Raw genomic sequence first — 22,766 nt, forward strand, 5'->3', positions numbered from 1 at the left:
TAACTTCATGGTTCTGATTCGACGAGAGCAGTGCCGCGTGTTGTCCATCGTCGCCCGCTCCACACGTACTCGAGGGATATAAGAATAAACATCCCACTCAATGTTGGGTGTGATCATAACAGCACTAATGCACCGGATCATCCCTTCAGAACTCCGAAGTTAAGCGTGCTTGGGCGAGAGCAGTACTAGGATGGGTGACTCCCTGGGAAGTCCTCGTGTTGCATCCCTTTTCGTGTTTTTGTATTTTTCGTTACTTGTTGATAGACGATTTTCGGCTCAAATCATCTGAATCTCGGTCGGGAACAGATAATACATGTGAAATCAACCTAGCTCGGACACTGCCGGATTTGGACAAAATTGTAGCCTAATTTGATTGTAAACAGGCAAACGAACGAGACTCATTACTCCGCGAGGAGCTGACGAGATTTTAGCCGAATTCCTTCTCTAAGACCCTCTAATTTGCAATTTTCCGCTTCTGTTAAGCTTCCGTTTCCTCGAGAAATCCGCTAAGGAAGTTCGAAATTCGATCCTGGTTCCATTTTATCGTATCTCAGGCATAATAATAGATTTACATTCGCTATTTCCTTATTCTTATTTTTTTTTCTATTTTCTAGGAACATTTAGCGATTTTTGTTGTCGTGAGCCGGTACTGTGCGGAAGGATATGACGCAGATTACTCCGAAGATGGTTAATTCATCAAAAACCATTATTTTGACTGTTTTATCTATAATTTACGTAAACGGTAGCGACACGAGGACTTTCGAGGGAGGTCACCCATCCTAGCCCTGTCATCGCGCCAGAACGCTTAACTTCATGGTTCTGATTGGGCGAGAGCAGTGCCACGTGTTGTCCATCGCCGCCCGCTCCACGCGTACTCGAGGGATATAAAAATAAAAATACCATTGAATGTCGGGTGCGATCATACCAGCACTAATGCACCGGATCCCATCAGAACTCCAAAGTTAAGCGTGCTTGGGCGAGAGTAGTAGTAGAATGGGTGACCCCCTGGGAAGTCCTCGTGTTGCACCTCTTTTCGTGTTTTTCTACTTTTGAATACTTGTTGACAAACGATTTTCGGCTCAAAACATCTGAATCTCGATCGGGACCAGATAAGACATGTGAAATCAACGTAGCTCGGGCACTGCCGGATTTGGAAAATTTGTTGGCTAATTTTATTGTAAACGGGAAAAAGAACGAGACTCATTACTCCGCAACGAGGTGGCGAGATATTCGCCTAATTCCTTCTCTAAGTCCCTCTAATTTGAGATTTTTCGCTCTTGTTAAGTTTCCGTTTTCTCGAGAAATCCGCTTAGAAAGTTCGAAATTCGATTCTGGTTTCATTTTATCGTATCCCAAGCATATTAATAACTTTACATTCGCTATTTTCTTCTTCTTAATTTTTTTTCTATTTTCTAGGAACATTTAGCGATTTTTGTCGTCGTGAGCCGGTTCTGCGCGGAAGGGTATGACGCAGATAACTCCGAAGACGGTTAACTCATTAAAAACAATTATTTCGACTGTTTTAGCTATAATTTACGTAAATGGTCGCGACACGAGGACTTCCCAGGGAGGCCAGCCATCCTAGCTCTGCCATCGCTCCAGAACGCTTAACTTCATGGTTCTGATTGGGCGAGAGCAGTGCCGCGTGTTGTCTATCCCCGCCCGCGCCACACGTACTCTAGGGATATAAGAATAAACATCCCACTCAATGTCGGGTGCGATCATACCAGCAATAATGCACCGGATCCCATCAAAACTCCGAAGTTAAACGTGCTTTGGCGAGAGCAATACTAGGATTGGTGACCACCTGGGAAGTCCTCGTGTTGCACCCCTTTTTGTGTTTTTCTAATTTTGATTACTTGTTGACAGACAATTTTCGGCTCAAATCATATGAATCTCGATCGAGACCAGATAAGACATGTGAAATCAATGTAGCTCGGGAACTGCCGGATTTTGAAAAAATTGTAGCCTAATTTGATTGTAAACAGGCAAACGAACGAGACTCATTACTCCGCAATGAGCTGGCGAGATTTTAGCCGAATTCCTTCTCTAATACCCTATAATTTGCGATTTTTTCCTTCTGTTGAGCTTCCGTTTCCTCGAGAAATCTGCTTAGGAAGTTCGAAATTAAATTCCGGTTCCATTTTATCTTATCTCAGGCATAATAATAGCTTTACATTCGTTATTTTCTTATTCTTAATTTTTTTCTATTTTCTAGGAACATTTAGCGATTTTTGTTGTCGTGAGCCGGTTCTGTGCGGAAGAGTATGACGCAGATTACTACGGAGACGGTTATCTCATTAAAAACAATTATTTCGACTGTTTTATCCATAATTTACGTAAACGGTCGCGACACGAGGACTTCCGAGGGAGGTCACCCATCCTAGCTCTGCCATCGCACCAGAACGCTTAACTTCATGGTTCTGATTGGGCGAGAGAAGTGCCGCGTGTTGTCCATCGCCGTCCGCTCCACATGTACTCGAGAGATATATGAATAAAAATCCCACTGAATGTCGAGTGCGATTATACCAGCACTAATGCACCGGATCCCATCATAACTCCGAATTTAAGCAGGCTTTGGCGACAGCAGTACTACGATGGGTGACCCATTAGGAAGTCCTCGTGTTGCACACCTTTTCGTGTTTTTCTATTTTTGATTACATGTTGACAGACGATTTTTGGCTCAAATCATCTGAATCTCGATCGGACCAAATAAAACATTCTTATTTTTTTCTATTTTCTGGGAACATTTAGCGATTTTTGTTGTTGTGAGCCGGTTCTGTGCGGAAGGGTATGACGCAGATTACTCTGGAGACGGTTAACTAATTAAAAACAATTATTTCGACTGTTTTAGCCATAATTTAAGTAAATGATCGCGACAGGAGGACTTCCAAGGGAGGTCACCTATCCTAGCTCTTCCATCGCGCCAGAACGCTTAACTTCATGGTTCTGATTGAGCAAGAGCAGTGCCGCGTGTTTTCCATCGCCGTCCGCTCCACACGTACCCGAGGAATATAAGAATAAACATCCCACTCAATGTTGGGTGCGATCATACCAGCACAAATGCACTGGATCCCATCATAACTCCGAAGTTAAGCGTGCTTGGGCGAGAGCAGTACTAGGATGGGTGACCCCCTGGGAAGTCCTCGTGTTGCACCCCTTTTCGTGTTTTTCTATTTTTGGTTACTTGTTGACAGACAATTTTCGGCTCAAATCATCTGAATCTCGATCGAGACCATATAAGACATGTGAATTCAAAGTAGCTTGGGCACTGCCGGATTTTGACAAAATTGTAGCCTAATTTGATTGTAAACGGGCAAACGAACGAGACTCATTACTCCGCAATGAGCTGGCGAGATTTTAGCCGAATTCCTTCTCTAAGACTCTCTAATTTGCGATTTTCCGCTTCTATTAAGCTTCCGTTTCCTCAAGAAATCCGCTTAGGAAGTTCGAAATTAAATTCCGGTTCCATTTTATCTTATCTCAGGCATAATAATAGCTTTACATTCGTTATTTTCTTATTCTTAATTTTTTTCTATTTTCTGGGAACATTTAGCGATTTTTGTTGTCGTGAGCCGGTTCTGTGCGGAAGGGTATGACGCAGATTACTCTGGAGACGGTTAACTCATTAAAAACAATTATTTCGACTGTTTTAGCCATAATTTACATAAACAATCGCGACACGAGGACTGCCCAGGGAGGTCACCCATCTTAGCTCTGCCATCGCGCCAGAACGCTTAACTTCAGGGTTCTGATTGGGCTTGAGCAGTGCCGAGTGTTGTCCATCGCCGCCCGCTCCACACGTACTCGAGGGATAAAAGAATAAACATCCCACTCAATGTCGGGTGCGATCATACCAGCACTAATTCATCGGATCCCATCAGAACTCCGAAGTTAAGCGTGCTTGGGCGAGAGCAGTACTAGGATGGATAACCCCCTGGGAAATCCTCGTGTTGCGCCCCTTTTCGTGTTTTTCTATTTTTTATTACTTGTTGACAGACGATTTTCGGTTCAAATCATCTGAATCTCGATCAGGACCAGATCAAACATGTGAAATCAACGTAGCTCGGGCACTGCCGGATTTGGAAAAATTGTTAGCTAATTTTATTGTAAACGGGAAAAAGAACGAGACTCATTACTCCGCAACGAGGTGGCGAGATATTCGCCTAATTCCTTTTCTAAGTCCCTCTAATTTGAGATTTTTCGCTCCTGTTAAGTTTCCATTTTCTCGAGAAATCCGCTTAGAAAGTTCGAAATTCGATTCTGGTTTCATTTTATCGTATCCCAGGCATATTAATAACTTTACATTCGCTATTTTCTTCTTCTTAATTTTTTTTCTATTTTCTAGGAACATTTAGCGATTTTTGTCGTCGTGAGCCGGTTCTGGGCGGAAGGGTATGACGCAGATAACTCCGAAGACGGTTAACTCATTAAAAACAATTATTTCGACTGTTTTAGCTATAATTTACGTAAACGGTCGCGACACGAGGACTTCCCAGGGAGGCCACCCATCCTAGCTCTGCCATCGCTCGAGAACGCTTAACTTCATGGTTCTTATTGGGCGAGAGCAGTGCCGCGTGTTGTCTATCCCCGCCCGCGCCACACGTACTCGAGGGATATAAGAATTAACATCCCACTCAATGTCGGGTGCGATCATACCAGCAATAATGCACCGGATCCCATCAAAACTCCGAAGTTAAGCGTGCTTTGGCGAGAGCAATACTAGGATTGGTGACCCCTTGGGAAGTCCTCGTGTTGCACCCCTTTTCGTGTTTTTCTAATTTTGATTACTTGTTGACAGACAATTTTCGGCTCAAATCATCTGAATCTCGATCGAGACCAGATAAGACATGTGAAATCAATGTAGCTCGGGAACTGCCGGATTTTGAAAAAATTGTAGCCTAATTTGATTGTAAACGGGCAAACGAACGAGACTCATTACTCCGCAATGAGCTGGCAAGAATTTAGCTGAATTCCTTCTCTAAGACTCTAATTTGCGATTTTCCGCTTCTATTAAGCTTCCGTTTCCTCAAGAAATCCGCTTAGGAAGTTCGAAATTAAATTCCGGTTCCATTTTATCTTATCTCAGGCATAATAATAGCTTTACATTCGTTATTTTCTTATTCTTAATTTTTTTCTATTTTCTGGGAACATTTAGCTATTTTTGTTGTCGTTAGCCGGTTCTGTGCGGAAGGGTATGACGCAGATTACTCTGGAGACGGTTAACTCATTAAAAACAATTATTTCGACTGTTTTAGCCATAATTTACATAAAAAATCGCGACACGAGGACTGCCCAGGGAGGTCACCCATCTTATCTCTGCCATCGCGCCAGAACGCTTAACTTCAGGGTTCTTATTGGGCTTGAGTAGTGCCGAGTGTTGTCCATCGCCGCCCGCTCCACACGTACTCGAGGGATAAAAGAATAAACATCCCACTCAATGTCGGGTGTGATCATACCAGCACTAATTCATCGGATCCCATCAGAACTCCGAAGTTAAGCGTGCTTGGGCGAGAGCAGTACTAGGATGGATAACCCCCTGGGAAGTCCTCGTGTTGCGCCCCTTTTCGTGTTTTTCTATTTTTTATTACTTGTTGACAGACAATTTTTGGTTCAAATCATCTGAATCTCGATCAGGACCAGATCAGACATGTGAAATCAACGTAGCTCGGGCACTGCCGGATTTGGAAAAATTGTTGGCTAATTTTATTGTAAACGGGAAAAAGAACGAGACTCATTACCCCGCAACGAGGTGGCGAGATTTTAGCCGAATTCCTTCTCTAATACCCTATAATTTGCGATTTTTTTCTTCTGTTAAGCTTCCGTTTCCTCGAGAAATCCGCTTAGGAAGTTCGAAATTAAATTCCGGTTCCATTTTATCTTATCTCAGGCATAATAATAGCTTTACATTCGTTATTTTCTTATTCTTAATTTTTTTCTATTTTCTAAGAACATTTAGCGATTTTTGTTGTCGTGAGCCGGTTCTGTGCGGAAGAGTATGACGCAGATTACTCCGGAGACGGTTAACTCATTAAAAACAATTATTTCGACTGTTTTATCCATAATTTACGTAAACGGTCGCGACACGAGGACTTCCGAGGGAGGTCACCCATCCTAGCTCTGCCATCGCACCAGAACGCTTAACTTCATGGTTCTGATTGGGCGAGAGAAGTGCCGCGTGTTGTCCATCGCCGTCCGCTCCACATGTACTCGAGGGATATAAGAATAAAAATCCCACTGAATGTCGAGTGCGATTATACCAGCACTAATGCACCGGATCCCATCATAACTCCGAATTTAAGCACGCTTTGGCGACAGCAGTACTAGGATGGGTGACCCATTAGGAAGTCCTCGTGTTGCACACCTTTTCGTGTTTTTCTATTTTTTATTACATGTTGACAGACGATTTTCGGCTCAAATCATCTGAATCTCGATCGGACCAAATAAAACATTCTTATTTTTTTCTCTATTCTCGAAACATTTAGCGATTTTTGTTGTTGTGAGCCGGTTCTGTGCGGAAGGGTATGACGCAGATTACTCTGGAGACGGTTAACTAATTAAAAACAATTATTTCGACTGTTTTAGCCATAATTTAAGTAAACGATCGCGACAGGAGGACTTCCAAGGGAGGTCACCTATCCTAGCTCTTCCATCGCGCAAGAACGCTTAACTTCATGGTTCTGATTGAGCGAGAGCAGTGCCGCGTGTTTTCCATCGCCGTCCGCTCCACACGTACCCGAGGGATATAAGAATAAACATCCCACTCAATGTCGGGTGCGATCATACCAGCACTAATGCACTGGATCCCATCATAACTCCGAAGTTAAGCGTGCTTGGGCGAGAGCAGTACTAGGATGGGTGACCCCCTGGGAAGTCCTCGTGTTGCACCCTTTTTCGTGTTTTTCTATTTTTGATTACTTGTTGACAGACAATTTTTGGCTTAAATCATCTGAATCTCGATCGGGACCATATAAGACATGTGAAATCAACGTAGCTTGGGCACTGCCGGATTTTGACAAAATTGTAGCCTAATTTGATTGTAAACGGGCAACCGAACGAGACTCATTACTCCGCAATGAGCTGGCGAGAATTTAGCCGAATTCCTTCTCTAAGACTCTCTATTTTGCGATTTTCCGCTTCTATTAAGCTTCCGTTTCCTCAAGAAATCCGCTTAGGAAGTTCGAAATTAAATTCCGGTTCCATTTTATCTTATCTCAGGCATAATAATAGCTTTACATTCGTTATTTTCTTATTCTTAATTTTTTTCTATTTTCTGGGAACATTTAGCGATTTTTGTAGTCGTGAGCCGGTTCTGTGCGGAAGGGTATGACGCAGATTACTCTGGAGACGGTTAACTCATTAAAAACAATTATTTCGACGGTTTTAGCCATAATTTACATAAACAATCGCGACACGAGGACTGCCCAGGGAGGTCACCCATCTTAGCTCTGCCATCGCGCCAGAACGCTTAACTTCAGGGTTCTGATTGGGCTTGAGCAGTGCCGAGTGTTGTACATCGCCGCCCGCTCCACACGTACTCGAGGGATATAAGAATAAACATCCCACTCAATGTCGGGTGTGATCATACCAGCACTAATTCATCGGATCCCATCAGAATTCCGAAGTTAAGCGTGCTTGGGCGAGAGCAATACTAGGATGGGTAACCCCCTGGGAAGTCCTCGTGTTGCGATCCTTTTCGTGTTTTTCTATTTTTTATTACTTGTTGACAGACGATTTTCGGCTCAAATCAACTTAATCTCGATCGGGACCAGATAAGACATGTGAAATCAACGTAACTCGGGCACTGCCGGATTTGGACAAAATTGTAGCCTAATTTGATTGTAAACGGGCAAACGAACGAGACTCATTACTCCGCAACGGGGTGGCGAGATTTTAGCCGAATTCCTTCTCTAAGACCCTCTAATTTGCGATTACCGCTTCTGTTAAGCTGCCGTTTCCTTAAGAAATTCGCTTAGGAAGTCCGAAATTCGATTTCGGTTCCATTTTATTGTATCCCAGGCATAATAATAGCTTTACGTTCTCTATTTTCTTCTTCTGTTTTTTTTTCTATTTTCTGGGAACATTTAGAGATTTTTGTTGTCGTTAGCCAGTTCTGTGCGGAAGGGTATGACGCAGATTACTCCGGAGACGATTAACTCATTAAAAACAATTATTTCGACTGTTTTAATCAAAATTTATGTAAACGGTCGCGACACGAGGACTGCCAGGGTGGTCACCCATCCTAGCTCTGCCATCGCGCCAGAACGCTTAACTTCAGGGTTCTGATTGGGCTTGAGCAGTGACGAGTGTTGTCCATCGCCGCCCGCTCCACACGTACTCGAGGATATAAGAATTAACATCCCACTCATGTCGGGTGCGATCATACCAGTACTAATGCACCGGATCCATACCAGTACTAATGCACCATCCATAGTACTAGACCATGAGAGAAATCGTTGCCATAAATTGCAACATTTATTAACCTGTGAGGATATGGAGTTGAGACTCTTACTAGGAATTTCTGAAGGCCGTGTACATTAACTACCTGAAATAAGCTTTGAATTGATCATCTCAAATTATTTCATAAATTATAATTATGATGATCTTGATATAACTTTGACAATTTTCAAAATTTAATTTAAAACACTTAGATAGTTTTCATTACATTTCTATTTAAATTAATCAATATGTTTTGTATTGCTATTAACGCTTAAATTGCTAGGGACTAGCCAATAAACTGGTGGGAGGTGTGATAAACATAAAAATTGTACATTAATTAAATGTTTATAATATAAATATATAGTTTTTTGTTTTATTAAATGTTTAAATATTATATGTTTTATAATAAATTGTATAAAATATAAGTTGTTGTGTTAATTACAAGTTTTTACTATTTTTACAGTTCGATAAAACAAGAATAAACTTGGCGTTGCAAATGGGATTAAGATGATTCTTGGACCTGTAAAAAGTTGATGTTAATATCTACAATATTGGTGTCAAACATGAGATAAAAATCCTCTCACAATTGGGATCAAATTAAGCAACAAATAAAGTTACCAAAGGAGTGGTTTTACCATGCTCTAGTATTTTGACCATATCTCTCAAATTACTTGGTCAAATGATTTGAAAAAAATACCACAACTAGACAACTCAATTATCCACATGTTTCTTTTTATGTGAAGAAGCAAATTCCAAGAAAAGATTTTCAAAAGTGATGTGTAATATAATATAATATCTTGGAACACCAATGAAGACTTTTGTGTAAAAAAATAATATTTTATTTGTGGTTGTCTCCCCAAATTTGGCTATAAATAGGGGTGCATTGTAATGTATTGAGATATCCCTCATTCTATGAACAAACCTTTGAGTTCATAATATTTCTCTCTATATTTTTCCTTTATTTCTTCATTTAAATATAATTAGCATGATAATTTCATATTCAAAGTTTTACACTTTGAATAATGAATAGCTAACTTCCTAAAGTTGAGATGAAAATGTGAAACTCTTGGCATGATAATAAGGTTACTAAAAGGTAAGAATCTATGTTTTATATTATTTAATCATTATTTATTGTTTATGTTATATTTTTCTTTAAGCATTTTTACACCATACTTATAAGTGGGAGTTTTGATTTATTGTTGCTATATGTTACACTAAATTCTTGGAACCATTTAAATGTTAGTTTGGTATTACCAACCATTTAAAGTGGATGCCTTGATTTATTATATATGAATATATTATAATATTAATTTCTTGGTACCATTTAAATGTTAGTTTGGTTTTACCAACCATTTAAAGTGGGAACCTTGATTTACTATATATAAATATATCATAATATTAATTTCTTGGTACCATTTAAATGTTAGTTTGGTTTTACCAACCATTTAAAGTGGGAACCTTGATTTAGTGTTTACAAATATATAGCACAATAAATACTTGACCACATTTATAAGTTTTAGTATATATTATATAATTATAAGATAATATATAACATAATATAAATATGATTATTTAATATATTGGAACCATTTTATTAAGTGGGTTTCAATATTGTTCGTTAATGTTAACTTTATTAAAATACCAAGAGTGGATCCTTTAATCTCAACTACTTAAATTAAAATTTGAACAATTAAAATTTACCCATTAAAGATTCAAACAAAAATTAAAAAGAAAAAAACAAAACAAAACAAACAAAAAGACATTGTAGTGGACTTGTAATTACCTTAGCTTCCCTGTGGATACGATATTCGAACTCACCGAATTATACTACTTGTGGGCAACCTGCTCTTGGGAGTGCAACAATCAAAGTCGCAACAGAAGTCATTGTGTTGCACCCCTTTTCGTGTTTTTCAATTTTTGATTACTTGTTGACAGACGAATTTCGGCTCAAATCATCTGAATCTCGATCAGGACCAGATAAGACATGTGAAATCAACGTAGCGCGGGCACTGCCGGATTTGGACAAAATTGTAGCCTAATTTGATTGTAAACGGGCAACGAACGAGACTCATTACTCCGCAATGAGCTGGAGAGATTTTAGCCAAATTCCTACTCGACAAATCTGCTTAGGTAGTTCGAAATTTGATTCATGTTCCAGTTTATCGTATCTCAAACATAAAAATAGCTTTACATTCGCTATTTTCTTCTTCTTTTTTTTTCTATTTTCTGGGAACATTTAGCGATTTTTGTTGTCGTGATCCGGTTCTGTGCGGAAGGGTATGACGCAGATTACTACGGAGACGGTTAACTCATGAAAAACAATTATTTCGAGCCTAACTTCATGGTTCTGATTGGGCGAGAGAAGTGCCGCGTGTTTCCATCGCCGCCCGCTCTAACGTAGCTCGAGCACTGCCGGATTTGGACCAAATTGTAGCCTAATTTGATTGTAAACGGGCAAACGAACGAGACTCATTACTCCACAAGGAGCTGGCGAGATTTTAGCCGAATTCCTTCTCTAAGACCCTCTAATTTGCGATTTTCCGCTTCTGTTAAGCTTCCGTTTCCTCGAGAAATCCGCTTAGGAAGTTCGAAATTCTATTTCGGTTCCATTTTATCGTATCTCAGCCATAATAATAGCTTTACATTCGCTATTTTCTTCTTCTTATTTTTTTTTCTCTTTTCTGGGAACATTTAGCAATTTTTTTGTCGTGAGCCGGTTCTGTGCGGAATGGTATGTCGCAGATTACTCCGAGACGGTTAACTCATTAAAAAATTTTCAACTGTTTTGCCATAATTTACGTAAATGGTCGCGACACGAGGACTTCCCAGGGAGGTCACCCATCCTAGCTCTTCCATCGCACCAGAACGCTAAACTTCATGGTTTGATTGGGCGAGATCAGTGCCGCGTGTTTCCATCGCCGCCCGCTCCAACGTACTCGAGGGATATAAGAATAAACATCCTACTCAATGTCAGGTGCGATCATACCAGCACTAATGCACCGGATCCCATCCGAACTCCGGAGTTAAGCGTGCTTGGGCGAGAGCCGTACTAGCATGGGTGACCCCCTGGGAAGTCCTCATGTTGCACCCTTTTCGTGTTTTTCTATTTTGGATTACTTGTTGACAGACGATTTTCGGCTCAAATCATCTGAATCCTCATCGAGACAAGATAAGACATGTAAATCAATGTAGCTCAGGAACTGCCGGATTTTGAAAAAATTTTAGCCTAATTTGATTGTAAACGGGCAATCGAACGAGACTCATTACTCCGCAATGAGCTGGCAAGATTTTAGCCGAATTCCTTCTCTAAGAACCTCTAATTTGCTATTTTCCGCTTCTGTTAAGCTTCCGTTTCCTCAAGAAATTCGTTTAGGAAGTTCGAAATTTGATTCTGGTTCCATTTTATTATCCCTGTCATAATAATAGCTTTACATTCGCTATTTTCTTCTTCTTGTTTTTTTTTTCTATTTTCTGGGAACATTTAGCGATTTTTTTTGTCGTGAGCCGGTTCTGTGCGGAAGGGTATGACGCAGATTACTCCGGAGACGGTTAACTCATTAAAAAGAATTATTTTGACTGTTTTAGCCATAATTTACGTAAACGGTCGCGACACGAGGACTGCCCAGGGAGGTCACCCATCTAGCTCTGCCATCGCGCCAGAACGCTTAACTTCATGGTTCTGATTGGGCGAGAGAAGTGCCGCGTGTTGTCCATCGCAGCCCGGTCCACACGTACTCGAGGGATATAAGAATAAACATCCCATTCAATGTCTGTACGATCATACCAGCACTAATGCACCGGATCCCATCAGAACTACCAAGTTAAGCGTGCCTGGGCGAGAGAAGTACTAGGATGGATGACCCCCTAAGAAGTCCTCGTGTTGCACCCCTTTTCGTGTTTTTCTATTTTTGATTACATGTTGACGGACATTTTAGGCTCAAATCATCTGAATCTCGATCGAGACGGATAAGACATGTGAAATCAACGTAGTACGGGCACTGCCGGATTTTAACAAAATTGTAGGCTAATTTGATTGTAAACGGGCAAACGAACGAGCCTCATTACTCCGCAACGAGGTGGCAAGATTTTAGACGAATTCCTTCTCTAAGACCCTCTAATTTGCGATTTTCCGCTTTTGTTAGTTTCTTTCGTTTCCTCGAGAAATCTTCTTAGGAAGTTTGAAATTCGATTTCGGTTCCATTTTATCGTATACCAAGCATAATAATAGCTTTACATTCGCTATTTTCTTCTTCTTATTTTTTTCTATTTTCTGGGAACATTTAGCGGTTTTTATTGTCGTGAGCCGGTTCTGTGCAGAAGGATATGACGAAGATTACTCCGGAAACGGTTAACTCATTAAAAACATTATTTCGAATGTTTTAGCCATAATTTACGTAAGCGGTCGCGACACGAGGACTGCCCAGGGAGGTCACCAATCCTAGCTCTGCCATCGCGCCAGAACGCTTAACTTCATTTTTATTGGGCGAGAGCAGTACCGCGTGTTGTCCATCGCCGCCTGCTCCACACGTACTCGAGGGATATAAGAATAAAAATCCCACTCAATGTCGGGTGCGATCATACAGCAGATGCATGACCCTGGGAAGTCCTCGTGTTGCACCCCTTTTCGTGTTTTTATATTTTTGGTTTCTTGTTGACATACGATTTTTGGCTCAAATCATCTGAATCTCGATCGGGACCAGATAAGACATGTGAAATCGACGTAGCTCGGGCACTGCCGGATTTGTACAAAATTGTAGCCTAATTTGATTGTAAACGGGCAAACGAGACTCATTACTCCGCATGAGCTGACGAGATTTTAGCCGAATTTCTTCTCCAAGCACTCTAATTTGCGATTTTTCGCTTCTTCTGTTAAGATTCCGTTTCCGAAAATCCGCTAAGGAAGTTTGAAATTCGATTCTGTTCCATTTTATCGTATCTCAGGCTAATAATGGCTTTACATTCGCTGTTTTCTTATTCTTATTTTTTTTTCTATTTCTGGGAACATTTTGCGATTTTTGTTGTCGTGAGCCGGTACTGTGCGGAAGGGTATGACGCAGATTACTCCGGAGACGGTTAACTCATTAAAAACAATTTTCGACTGTTTTATCTATAATTTACGTAAATGGTCGCGACACGAGGACTTCACAGGGAGGTCACCCATCCTAGCTCTGCTATCGCACCAGAACGCTAACTTCATGGTTCTGATTGGACGAGAGCAGTGCCGCGTGTTGTCCATCGCCGTCCGCTCCACACGTACTCGAGGTATATAAGAATAAACATCCTACACAATGTAGGTGCGATCATAACAGCACTAATGCACCGGATCCCATCAGAACACCGAAGTTAAGCGTGCTTGGGCGAGAGCCGTACTAGGATGGGTGACCCCCTGGGAAGTCCTCGTGTTGCACCCCTTTTCGTGTTTTTCTATTTTTGATTACTTGTTGACAGAAAATTTTCGGCTCAAATCATCTGAATCTCGATCGGGACCATATAAGACATGGGAAATCAACGTAACTCGGGCACTGCCGGATTTGGACAAAATTGTAGGATAATTTGATTGTAAACGGGCAAACGAACGAGACTCATTACTCTGCAATGAGCTGACGAGATTTTAGCCGAATTCCTTCTCTAAGACCCTCTAATTTGCGATTTTCCGCTTCTGTTAAGCTTCTGTTTCCTCGAGAAATCCGCTTAGGAAGTCCGAAATTCGATTCCAGTTTCATTTTATATCATATCCGCATAATAATAGCTTTACATTCGCTATTTTCTTCTTCTTAATTTTTTTTCTATTTTCTGGGAACATTTAGCAATTTTTGTTGTCGTGAGCCGGTTTTATGCGGAAGGGTATGACGCAGATTACTCCGGAGACGGTTAACTCATTAAAACAAATATTTCGACTTTTAGCCATAATTTACGTAAATGATCGCGACACGAGGATTTACCAGAGAGTGTCACCCATCCAGCACGTCCATCGCGCCAGCACGCTTAACTTATGGTTCTGATTGGGCGAGAGCAGTGCCGCGTGTTGTCCATCGCTGCCCGCTCTCCACACGTACTCGAGGGATATAAGAATAAATCCACTCAATGTCGGTGCGATCATACCAGCACTAATGCACCGATCCATCAGAACTCCGAAGTTAAGAGTGCTTGGGCGAGAGCAGTACTAGGATGAATACCCCTGGGAAGTCCTCGGTTGCACCCCTTTTCGTGTTTTTTTTTTTGATTACTTGTTGACAGACGATTTTCGGCTCAAATCAACTGAATCTCGATCGGGACCAGATAAGACATGTGAAATCAACGTAGCTCGGGCACTGCCGGATTTGGACAAATTGTAGCCTAATTTGATTGTAAACGGGCAAACGAATGAGCTCATTACAACGCAAAGAGCTAACGAGATTTTATCCCGAATTCCTTTCTAAGACCCTCTAATTTGCGATTTTCCGCTTCTGTTAAGTTTCGTTCCTCCAGAAATCCGCTAAGGAAGTTCAAAATTCGATTCCGGTTCCATTTCATCTTATCTCAGGCATAATAATAGCTTTACATTCGTTATTTTCTTATTCTTAATTTTGTTCTATTTTCTGGGAACATTTAACAATTTTTGTTGCGTGAGCCGGATGTGCGCAAGGGTATGACGCAATTACTCCGGAGACGGTTAACTCAATAAAAACAATTATTTCGATTGTTTTATCCATAATTTACGTAAACGGTCGCGACACGAGGACTTTCGAGGGAGGCCACCCATCCTAGGTCTGCCATCGTGCCAGAACGCTTAACTGCATGGTTCTGATTGGGCGAGAGAAGTGCCATGTGTTGTCCATCGTCGTCCGCTCCACATGTACTCGAGAGATATAAGAATAACAATCCCACTGAATTTCGAGTGCGATTATACCAGCACTAATGCACTGGATCCCATCAGAACTCCGAATTTAAGCGTGCTTGTGCGACAAGTACTAGGATGGGTGACCCATTAAGAAGTCCTCGTGTTGCACCCCTTTTCGTGTTTTTCTATTTTTGATTACTTGTTGACAGACGATTTTCGGCTCAAATCATCTGAATCTCGATCGGGACCAAATAAGACATTCTTATTTTTTTTCTATTTTCTGGGAACATTTAGCGATTTTTGTAGTCGTGAGCCGGTTCTGTGCGAAGGATGACGCAGATTACTCCGGAGACGATTAACTAATTAAAAACATTATTTCGACTGTTTTAGCCATAATTTAAGTAAACGATCGCGACACGAGACTTCCCAGGGAGGTCACCCATCCTAGCTCTTCCATCGCGCCAGAACGCTTAACTTCATTGTTCTGATTGAGCGAGAGCAGTGCCGCGTGTTGTCCATCGCCGCCCGCTCCACACGTACTCGAGGGATATAAGAATAAACATCTCATTCAATGTCGGGTGCGATCATACCACACTAATGCACCGGATCCCATCAGAACTCCAAGTTAAGCGTGCTTGGGCGAGAGCAGTACTAGGATGGGTGACCCCCTTGGAGTCCTCGTGTTGCACCCATTTTCGTGTTTTTCTATTTTTGATTACTTGTTGACAGATTTTTGGCTCAAATCATCTGAATCTCGATCGGGACCAGATAAGACATGTGAAATAAACGTAGATCGGGCACTGCCGGATTTGGACAAAATTGTATGCTAATTTGATTGTAAACGGGCAAACAAACGAGACTCAACACTCCGCAACGAGGTGGCGAGATTTTAGCCTAATTCCTTCTCTAAGACCCTCTAATTTGAGATTTTCAGCTTCTGTTAGGCTTCCGTTTCCTCGAGAAATCCGCTTAGGAAGTTCGAAATTCGATTCCGGTTCCATTTATCTTATCTCAGGCATAATAATAGCTTTACATTCGCTATTTTCTTCTTCTTATTTTTTTCTATTTTCTGGGAACATTTAGCGATTTTTGTTGTCGTGAGCCGGTTCTGTGCAGAAGGGTATGATGCAGATTACTCTGGAGACGGTTAACTCATTAAAAACAAATATTTCGACTGTTTTAGCCATAATTTACGTAAACGATCGCGACACGAGGATTTACCAGGGAGTGTCACCCATCCTAGCTCTTCCATCGCGCTAGAACGCTTAACTTCATGGTTCTTATTGGCGAGAGCAGTGCCGAGTGTTGTCCATCGCCGTCCGCATCCTACGTACTTAAGGGATATAAGAATAACTTCCCTACTCAATGTCGGGTGCGATCATACCGCACTAATGCACTGGGATCCCATCATAACTCCGAAGTTAAGCGTGCTTGGGCGAGAGCAGTACTAGATGGGTGACCCCCCTGTGAAGTCTCATGTTGCACCCCTTTTCATGTTTTTCTATTTTTGATTACTTGTTGACAGACGTTTTCAGCTCAAATCATCTGAATCACGATCGGGACTAGATAAGACATGTGAAATCAACGTAGCTCAGGCCTTGCAGATTTTGACAAAATTGTAACCTAATTTGATTGTAAATGGGCAAACGAACGAGACTTATTACTCCGCAATGAAACTGGCAAGATTTTAGCCGAATCCCTTATCTAAGACCCTCTAATTTGCGATTTTCCGCTTCTGTTAAGCTTCTGTTTCCTCGAGAAATCCGCTTAGGAAGTTCGAAATTCGATTCCGGTTCCATTTTATATTATCTCAGGCATCAATAATAGCTTTACATTCATTATTTCTTATTCTTAATTTTTTCTATTTCTGGAACATTTACGATTTTTGTTGTTGTGAGCCGGTTCTGTACGGAAGGGTATGACGCAGATTACTCCGGAGACGGTTAACTCATTAAAAACAATTATTCAACTGTTTTATCAGTAATTTACGTAAACGGTCGCGACACAAGGAATTCCGAGGGAGGTCACCCATCCAAGCTCTGCCACGTGGCAGAACGCTTAACTTCAAGGTTTTGATTGGACGAGAGAAGTGCCGGGTGTTGTCCATCGTCGTCCGCATCCACACGTACTCGAGGGATATAAGAATAAAAATCCCACTGAATGTCGAGTGTGATTATACAGCACTAATGCACCGATCCCATCGGAACCCTGAAGTTAAGCGTGCTTGGGCGACAGCAGTACTAGGATGGGTGACACCATTAAGAAGTCCTCGTGTTGCACTACCCTTTTCCGTGTTTTTCTATTTTTGATTACTTGTTGACAGACATTTCGGCTCAAATCATCTGAATCTCGATCGGGACCAAATGAGACATTCCTTACTTTCTTTCTATTTTCTGGGAACATTTAGCGATTTTTGTTGTCGTGAGTCGGTTCTGTGCGGAAGGGTATGACTCAGATTACTCCGGAGACGATTAACTAATTAAAAACAATTATTTCTACTGTTTTAGCCATAATTTAAGTAAACGATCGCGACACGAGGACTTCCCAGGGAGGTCACCCATCCTAGCTCTTCCATCGCGCCAGAACGCTTAACTTCAAGGTTCTGATTGAGCGAGAGCAGTGCCGCGTGTTGTCCATCGCCGCCCGCTCCACACGTACTCGAGGTATATAATAATACAAATCCCTCTCAATGTCGGGTGCGATCATACCAGCACTAATGCACCGGATCCCATCAGAACTCCGAAGTTAAGCGTGCTTGCGAAAGCAGTACTATTATGGGTGACCCCCTGGGAAGTCCTCGTGTTGCATCCCTTTTCGTGTTTTTCTATTTTTGATTACTTGTTGACAGACTTTTCGGCTCAAATCATCTGAATCTCGATCGGACAAGATAAGACATGTGAAATCAACGTAGCTCGGTCTCTGCCGGATTTGGACAAAATTTTTGCCTAATTTGATTGTAAACGGGCAAACTAACGAGACTCATTGCTCAGCAAAGAGCTGGCAAGATTTTAGCCAAATTCCTTCTCTAAGACCCTCTAATTTGCGATTTTCCGCTTCTGTTAAGCTGCCGTTTCCTCGAGAAATTCACTTAGGAAGTCCGAAATTCGACTCCGGTTCCTTTTATATCGTATCCCAGGCATAAGAATAGCTTTACATTCGCTATTTTCTTCATTCTATATTTTTTTCTTTTTTCTGGAACATTTAGCGACTTTTGTTGTCGTGAGCCGGTTCTGTGCGAAGGGTATGATGCAGATTACTCCGGAGACGTTTAACTCATTAAAAACAAATATTTCGACTGTTTTAGCCTTAATTTACGTAAACGATCGCGACAAGAGGACTGCCCAGGAGGTCACCCATCCTCGCTCTGCCATCGCGCCAGAACACTTAGCTTCATGGTTCTGATTGGGCGAGAGAATTGCCGCGTGTTGTCTATCGTCGCCCGCTCCACATGTACTCGAGGGATATAAGAATAAACATCACACTCAATGTCGGGTGATCATACTTGCACTAACGCACCGGATCCCATCAAAACTCCTAAGTTAAGCGTGCTTGTGCGAGAGCAGTACTAGGATGGGTGACCCCCTGGGAAGTCCTCGTGTTGCACCTTTTTTCGTTTTTTATATTTTTGATTACTTGTTGACAGACTATTTTCGGCTCAAATCATCTGAATCTCGATCGGGACCAGATAAAACATGTGAAATCAACGTAGCTCGGAACTGCCGGATTTGGACAAAATTGTAGGCTAATTTGATTGTAAACTGGCAAACGAACGAGACTTTTTGCTTCGCAATGAGCTGGCGAGATTTTAGCCAAATTCATTCTCTAAGACCTTCTAATTTGCGATTTTCCGCTTCTGTTAAGTTTCCGTTTCCTCGGGAAATTCGCTTAGGAAGTCCGAAATTCGATTCCGGTTCCATTTTATCGTATCCCAAGCATAATAATAGCTTTACTTTCGCTATTTTCTACTTCTTATTTTTTTTCTATTTTCTATGTACATTTAGCGATTTTTGTTGTCGTGAGCCGTTATGTGCGGAAGGGTATGACGCAGATTACTCCGGAGACGATTAACTCATTAAAAACAATTATTTCGACTGTTTTAGCAATAATAATGTAAACGGTCGCGACACGAGAACTTCCCAGGGAGGTCACCCGTCCATCTCTGTCGTCGCACCAGAACGCGACACGAGGACTTCCCAGAACAGTGCCGCGTGTTGTCCATCGCCTCCTGCTCCACACGTGCTCGAGAGATATAAGAATAACATCCCACTTAATGTCGGATGCGATCATACCAGCCCTAATGCACCAGATCCCATCGGAACGCCGAAGTTAAGCGTGCTTGGACGAGAGCTGTACGTGGATGGTGACCCCCAGGATATTCTCGTGTTGCACCCCTTTCGTGTTTTTCTATTTTTGATTACTTGTTGACTGGCGATTTTCAGCTCAAATCATCTGAATCTCGATCGGGACTAGATAAAACATGTGAAATCAACGTACTAGGGAACTGCGGTATTTGGACAAAGCATAATAAGCTTTACATTCGCTATTTTCTTCTTCTAATTTTTTTTCTATTTTCTGAGAACATTTAGCGATTTTTGTTGTCGTGATCCGGTTCTGTGTGGAAGGGTATGACACAGATTACTCCGGTGACGGTGAACTCATTAAAAACAATTATTTCGAGCTTAGCTTCATGGTTTTAGATAGCAGTGCCGCGTGTTGTCCATCGCCGCCGGCTCCACACGTACTCGAGGGATGTAAGAATAAAAATCCCACTCAATGTCGGGTGCGATCATACCAGCAATAATGTACCAGATCCCATCATAACTCCGAAGTTAAGCGTGCTTGGGCGAGAGTAGTACTATGATGGGTAACCCCCTGGGAAGTCCTCGTGTTGAACCCTTTTCCGTGTTTTTCTATTTTGATTACTTGTTGACAGACGATTTTCGGCTCTAATCATCTGAATCTCGATCGGGACCAGATAAGTCATGTGAAATTAACGTAGCTCGGGCACTGCCGGATTTGGCAAAAAATTGTAGCCTAATTTGATTTTAAACGGGCAAACGAACGAGACTCATTACTCCGCAATGAGCTGACGAGATTTTAGCCGAATTCCTTCTCTAAGACCCTCCAATTTGCGATTTTCCGCTTCTGTTAAGCTTTCGTTTTCTCGTGAGCCGGTTCTGTGCGTAGATTACTCCGGTGACGGTTAGCTCATTAAAAACAATAATTTCGACTGTTTTAGCCATAATTTACGTAAGTGATCGCGACACGAGGACTGCCCAGGGAGGTCACCCATCCTCGCTCTGCCCTTGCGCCAGAACACTTAATTTCATGGTTCTGATTGGGCGAGCAGTGCCGCGTGTTGTCCATCGCCGCCACACCCACACGTACTCGAGGGATATAAAAATAAACATCCCACTCAATGTCGGGTGCGATCATACCAGCACTAATGCAACGAATCCCATCAGAACTCCGAAGTAAGCGTGCTTGGGCAGGCAGTACTAGGATGGGTGACCCCCTAGGAAGTCCTCGTGTTGCACCCATTTTCGTGTTTTTCTATTTTTGATTACTTGTTGACAGACGATTTTCGGCTCAATTCATCTGAATCTCGATCGGGACCAGATAAGACATGTGAAATAAACGTTGCTCGGGCACTGCCAGATTTGGACAAAATTGTAGGCTAATTTGATTGTAAAAGGGCAAACGAGCGAGACTCATTACTCCGCAACGAGGTTGCGAGATTTTAGCCGAATTCTTTCTCTAAGACCCTCTAATTTGCGATTTTCCGCTTTTGTTAAACTTCTGTTTCCTCTAAAAATCCGCTTAGGAAGTCCAAAATTCGATTTCGGTTCCATTTTATCGTATCCCAGGCATAATAATAGCTTTAAATTCGTTATTTTCTTCTTCTTATTTTTTTTTTCTATTTTCTGGGAAAATTTAGCGATTTTTTGTCGTGAGCCGGTTCTGTGCCGAAAGGTATGACGAGAATTGCTCTGGAGATTAACTCATTAAAAAAAATTATTTCGACTGTTTTAGCCATAATTTACGTAAACGATCGCGACACGAGGACTTCCCAGGGAGGTCACCAATCCTAGTTCTGCCATCGCGACAGAACGCTTAACTTCATGGTTCTGATTGGGTTGAGCAGTGCCGAGTGTTGTCCATCGCTGCCTGCTCCACACGTACTCAAGAGATATAAGAATAAACATCCCACTCAATGTTGGGTGCGATCATACCAGCACTAATGCACCGCATCCTATCATAACTCCGAAGTTAAGCGTGCTTGGGCGAGCAGTACTAAATGGGTGATCCACTGGAAAGTCCTCGTGTTGCACCCCTTTTCGTGTTTTTCTATTTTTGATTACTTGTTGACAACGATTTTAGGTTCAAATCATCTGAATCTCGATCGGGACCAGATAAGACATGTGAAATAAACATAGCTCGAGCACTGCCGGATTCGGACAAAATTTTTTTCTAATTTGATTGTAAACGGGCAAACGAACGAGACTCATTACTCTGCAATGAGCTGGCGAGATTTTAGCCGAATTCCTTCTCTAAGATCCTATAATTTGCGATTTTCCGCTTCTGTTATTTTCTTTCCTATTGAAATCCGCTTAGGAAGTTCGAAATTCGATTCATGTTCCATTTTACCGTATCCCAGGCATAATAATAGCTTTGCATTCGCTATTTTCTTCTTCTTATTTTTTTTTGTATTTTTTGGGAACATTTAGTCGTTTTTGTTGTCGTGAGCCGGTTCTGTGCGGAAGGGTATGGCGCTGATTTCTCTCCGGAGACGGTTAACTCATTAAAAACAATTATTTCGAGCTTAACTTCATGGTTCTGATTGGACGAGAGCAGTGCCGCGTTTTGTCCATCGTCCCCGCTCCACACGTACTCAAGGGATATAATAGTAAAAATCCCAATCAATGTCGGGTGCGATCATCCAAGCAATAATGCACCGGACGATATAAAACTCCGAAGTTAAGCGTGCTTGGGCGAGAGCAGTACTAGGATGGGTGACCCCCTTGAAGTCCTCGTGTTGCACCCCTTTTTGTGTTTTTCTATTTTTATATACTTGTTGACAGACGATTTTCGGCTCAATCATCTGAATCTCGATCGGACAATATAAGACATGTGAATCAACGTAGCTCAGGTACAGCCGGATTTGGACAAAATTGTGGCCTAATTTGATTGTAAACGGGCAAACAAACGAGACTCATTACTCCGCAATGAGCTGGCGAGATTTTAGCTGAATTCCATCCCTAAGACCCTCTAATTTGCGATTTTCCGCTTCTGTTAACCTTCCGTTCCTCGAGAATCCGCTTAGGTAGTTAAAAATTCGATTCCGTTTCCATTTTATCGTATCCCAAGCATAATAATAGCATTATATTCGCTATTTTTTTATTCTTATTTTTTTCTATTTTCTGGGAACATTTAGTGATTTTTGTTGTAGTGAGCCGGTTATGTGCGAAAGGGTATGACGCAGATTACTCCGTGGACAGTTAACTCA

The 22,766-nt window shown here is 41.8% G+C and overlaps 13 non-coding genes and 12 pseudogenes across 13 annotated transcripts; all 25 read left to right on the forward strand.

Annotated features, from left to right (window-relative positions):
• Positions 1-105: 105 nt before the first annotated feature.
• LOC142508014 (5S ribosomal RNA) lies at positions 106-227 on the forward strand. Its single transcript, XR_012806248.1, has one exon. It is a non-coding gene; the product is annotated as a 5S ribosomal RNA (ribosomal RNA).
• Positions 228-911: 684 nt separating this feature from the next.
• LOC142513561 (5S ribosomal RNA) lies at positions 912-1,030 on the forward strand. Its single transcript, XR_012809501.1, has one exon. It is a non-coding gene; the product is annotated as a 5S ribosomal RNA (ribosomal RNA).
• A 683-nt stretch (positions 1,031-1,713) lies between these two features.
• On the forward strand, positions 1,714-1,832 carry LOC142510072 (5S ribosomal RNA). The gene has a single exon (XR_012808209.1). It is a non-coding gene; the product is annotated as a 5S ribosomal RNA (ribosomal RNA).
• A 683-nt stretch (positions 1,833-2,515) lies between these two features.
• Positions 2,516-2,634, forward strand: LOC142512678 (5S ribosomal RNA; annotated as a pseudogene).
• Positions 2,635-3,041: 407 nt separating this feature from the next.
• On the forward strand, positions 3,042-3,160 carry LOC142514654 (5S ribosomal RNA). Its single transcript, XR_012810539.1, has one exon. It is a non-coding gene; the product is annotated as a 5S ribosomal RNA (ribosomal RNA).
• Positions 3,161-3,843: 683 nt separating this feature from the next.
• LOC142515565 (5S ribosomal RNA) lies at positions 3,844-3,962 on the forward strand. Its single transcript, XR_012811403.1, has one exon. It is a non-coding gene; the product is annotated as a 5S ribosomal RNA (ribosomal RNA).
• A 683-nt stretch (positions 3,963-4,645) lies between these two features.
• On the forward strand, positions 4,646-4,764 carry LOC142509915 (5S ribosomal RNA). The gene has a single exon (XR_012808060.1). It is a non-coding gene; the product is annotated as a 5S ribosomal RNA (ribosomal RNA).
• Positions 4,765-5,445: 681 nt separating this feature from the next.
• LOC142515969 (5S ribosomal RNA) lies at positions 5,446-5,564 on the forward strand. Its single transcript, XR_012811788.1, has one exon. It is a non-coding gene; the product is annotated as a 5S ribosomal RNA (ribosomal RNA).
• Positions 5,565-6,246: 682 nt separating this feature from the next.
• On the forward strand, positions 6,247-6,365 carry LOC142512582 (5S ribosomal RNA; annotated as a pseudogene).
• Positions 6,366-6,772: 407 nt separating this feature from the next.
• Positions 6,773-6,891, forward strand: LOC142514140 (5S ribosomal RNA). The gene has a single exon (XR_012810049.1). It is a non-coding gene; the product is annotated as a 5S ribosomal RNA (ribosomal RNA).
• A 683-nt stretch (positions 6,892-7,574) lies between these two features.
• On the forward strand, positions 7,575-7,693 carry LOC142508612 (5S ribosomal RNA). Its single transcript, XR_012806819.1, has one exon. It is a non-coding gene; the product is annotated as a 5S ribosomal RNA (ribosomal RNA).
• A 3,718-nt stretch (positions 7,694-11,411) lies between these two features.
• On the forward strand, positions 11,412-11,530 carry LOC142517219 (5S ribosomal RNA). The gene has a single exon (XR_012812977.1). It is a non-coding gene; the product is annotated as a 5S ribosomal RNA (ribosomal RNA).
• A 679-nt stretch (positions 11,531-12,209) lies between these two features.
• Positions 12,210-12,328, forward strand: LOC142511098 (5S ribosomal RNA; annotated as a pseudogene).
• A 1,403-nt stretch (positions 12,329-13,731) lies between these two features.
• Positions 13,732-13,850, forward strand: LOC142517519 (5S ribosomal RNA). Its single transcript, XR_012813260.1, has one exon. It is a non-coding gene; the product is annotated as a 5S ribosomal RNA (ribosomal RNA).
• Positions 13,851-14,527: 677 nt separating this feature from the next.
• LOC142512809 (5S ribosomal RNA) lies at positions 14,528-14,641 on the forward strand (annotated as a pseudogene).
• A 673-nt stretch (positions 14,642-15,314) lies between these two features.
• Positions 15,315-15,431, forward strand: LOC142512005 (5S ribosomal RNA; annotated as a pseudogene).
• A 404-nt stretch (positions 15,432-15,835) lies between these two features.
• On the forward strand, positions 15,836-15,951 carry LOC142510894 (5S ribosomal RNA; annotated as a pseudogene).
• Positions 15,952-16,629: 678 nt separating this feature from the next.
• Positions 16,630-16,747, forward strand: LOC142512668 (5S ribosomal RNA; annotated as a pseudogene).
• A 1,206-nt stretch (positions 16,748-17,953) lies between these two features.
• On the forward strand, positions 17,954-18,070 carry LOC142508917 (5S ribosomal RNA). Its single transcript, XR_012807114.1, has one exon. It is a non-coding gene; the product is annotated as a 5S ribosomal RNA (ribosomal RNA).
• Positions 18,071-18,747: 677 nt separating this feature from the next.
• On the forward strand, positions 18,748-18,866 carry LOC142511453 (5S ribosomal RNA; annotated as a pseudogene).
• A 668-nt stretch (positions 18,867-19,534) lies between these two features.
• Positions 19,535-19,651, forward strand: LOC142512730 (5S ribosomal RNA; annotated as a pseudogene).
• Positions 19,652-20,037: 386 nt separating this feature from the next.
• Positions 20,038-20,156, forward strand: LOC142509338 (5S ribosomal RNA). The gene has a single exon (XR_012807517.1). It is a non-coding gene; the product is annotated as a 5S ribosomal RNA (ribosomal RNA).
• Positions 20,157-20,683: 527 nt separating this feature from the next.
• Positions 20,684-20,799, forward strand: LOC142511765 (5S ribosomal RNA; annotated as a pseudogene).
• Positions 20,800-21,478: 679 nt separating this feature from the next.
• On the forward strand, positions 21,479-21,594 carry LOC142512635 (5S ribosomal RNA; annotated as a pseudogene).
• A 593-nt stretch (positions 21,595-22,187) lies between these two features.
• Positions 22,188-22,304, forward strand: LOC142512679 (5S ribosomal RNA; annotated as a pseudogene).
• The last annotated feature ends 462 nt before the right edge of the window (positions 22,305-22,766 follow it).

This window comes from Primulina tabacum, chromosome 10 (assembly GCF_025594145.1).
Source record: "Primulina tabacum isolate GXHZ01 chromosome 10, ASM2559414v2, whole genome shotgun sequence".
NCBI classification, from domain to species: Eukaryota; Viridiplantae; Streptophyta; class Magnoliopsida; order Lamiales; family Gesneriaceae; genus Primulina; species Primulina tabacum.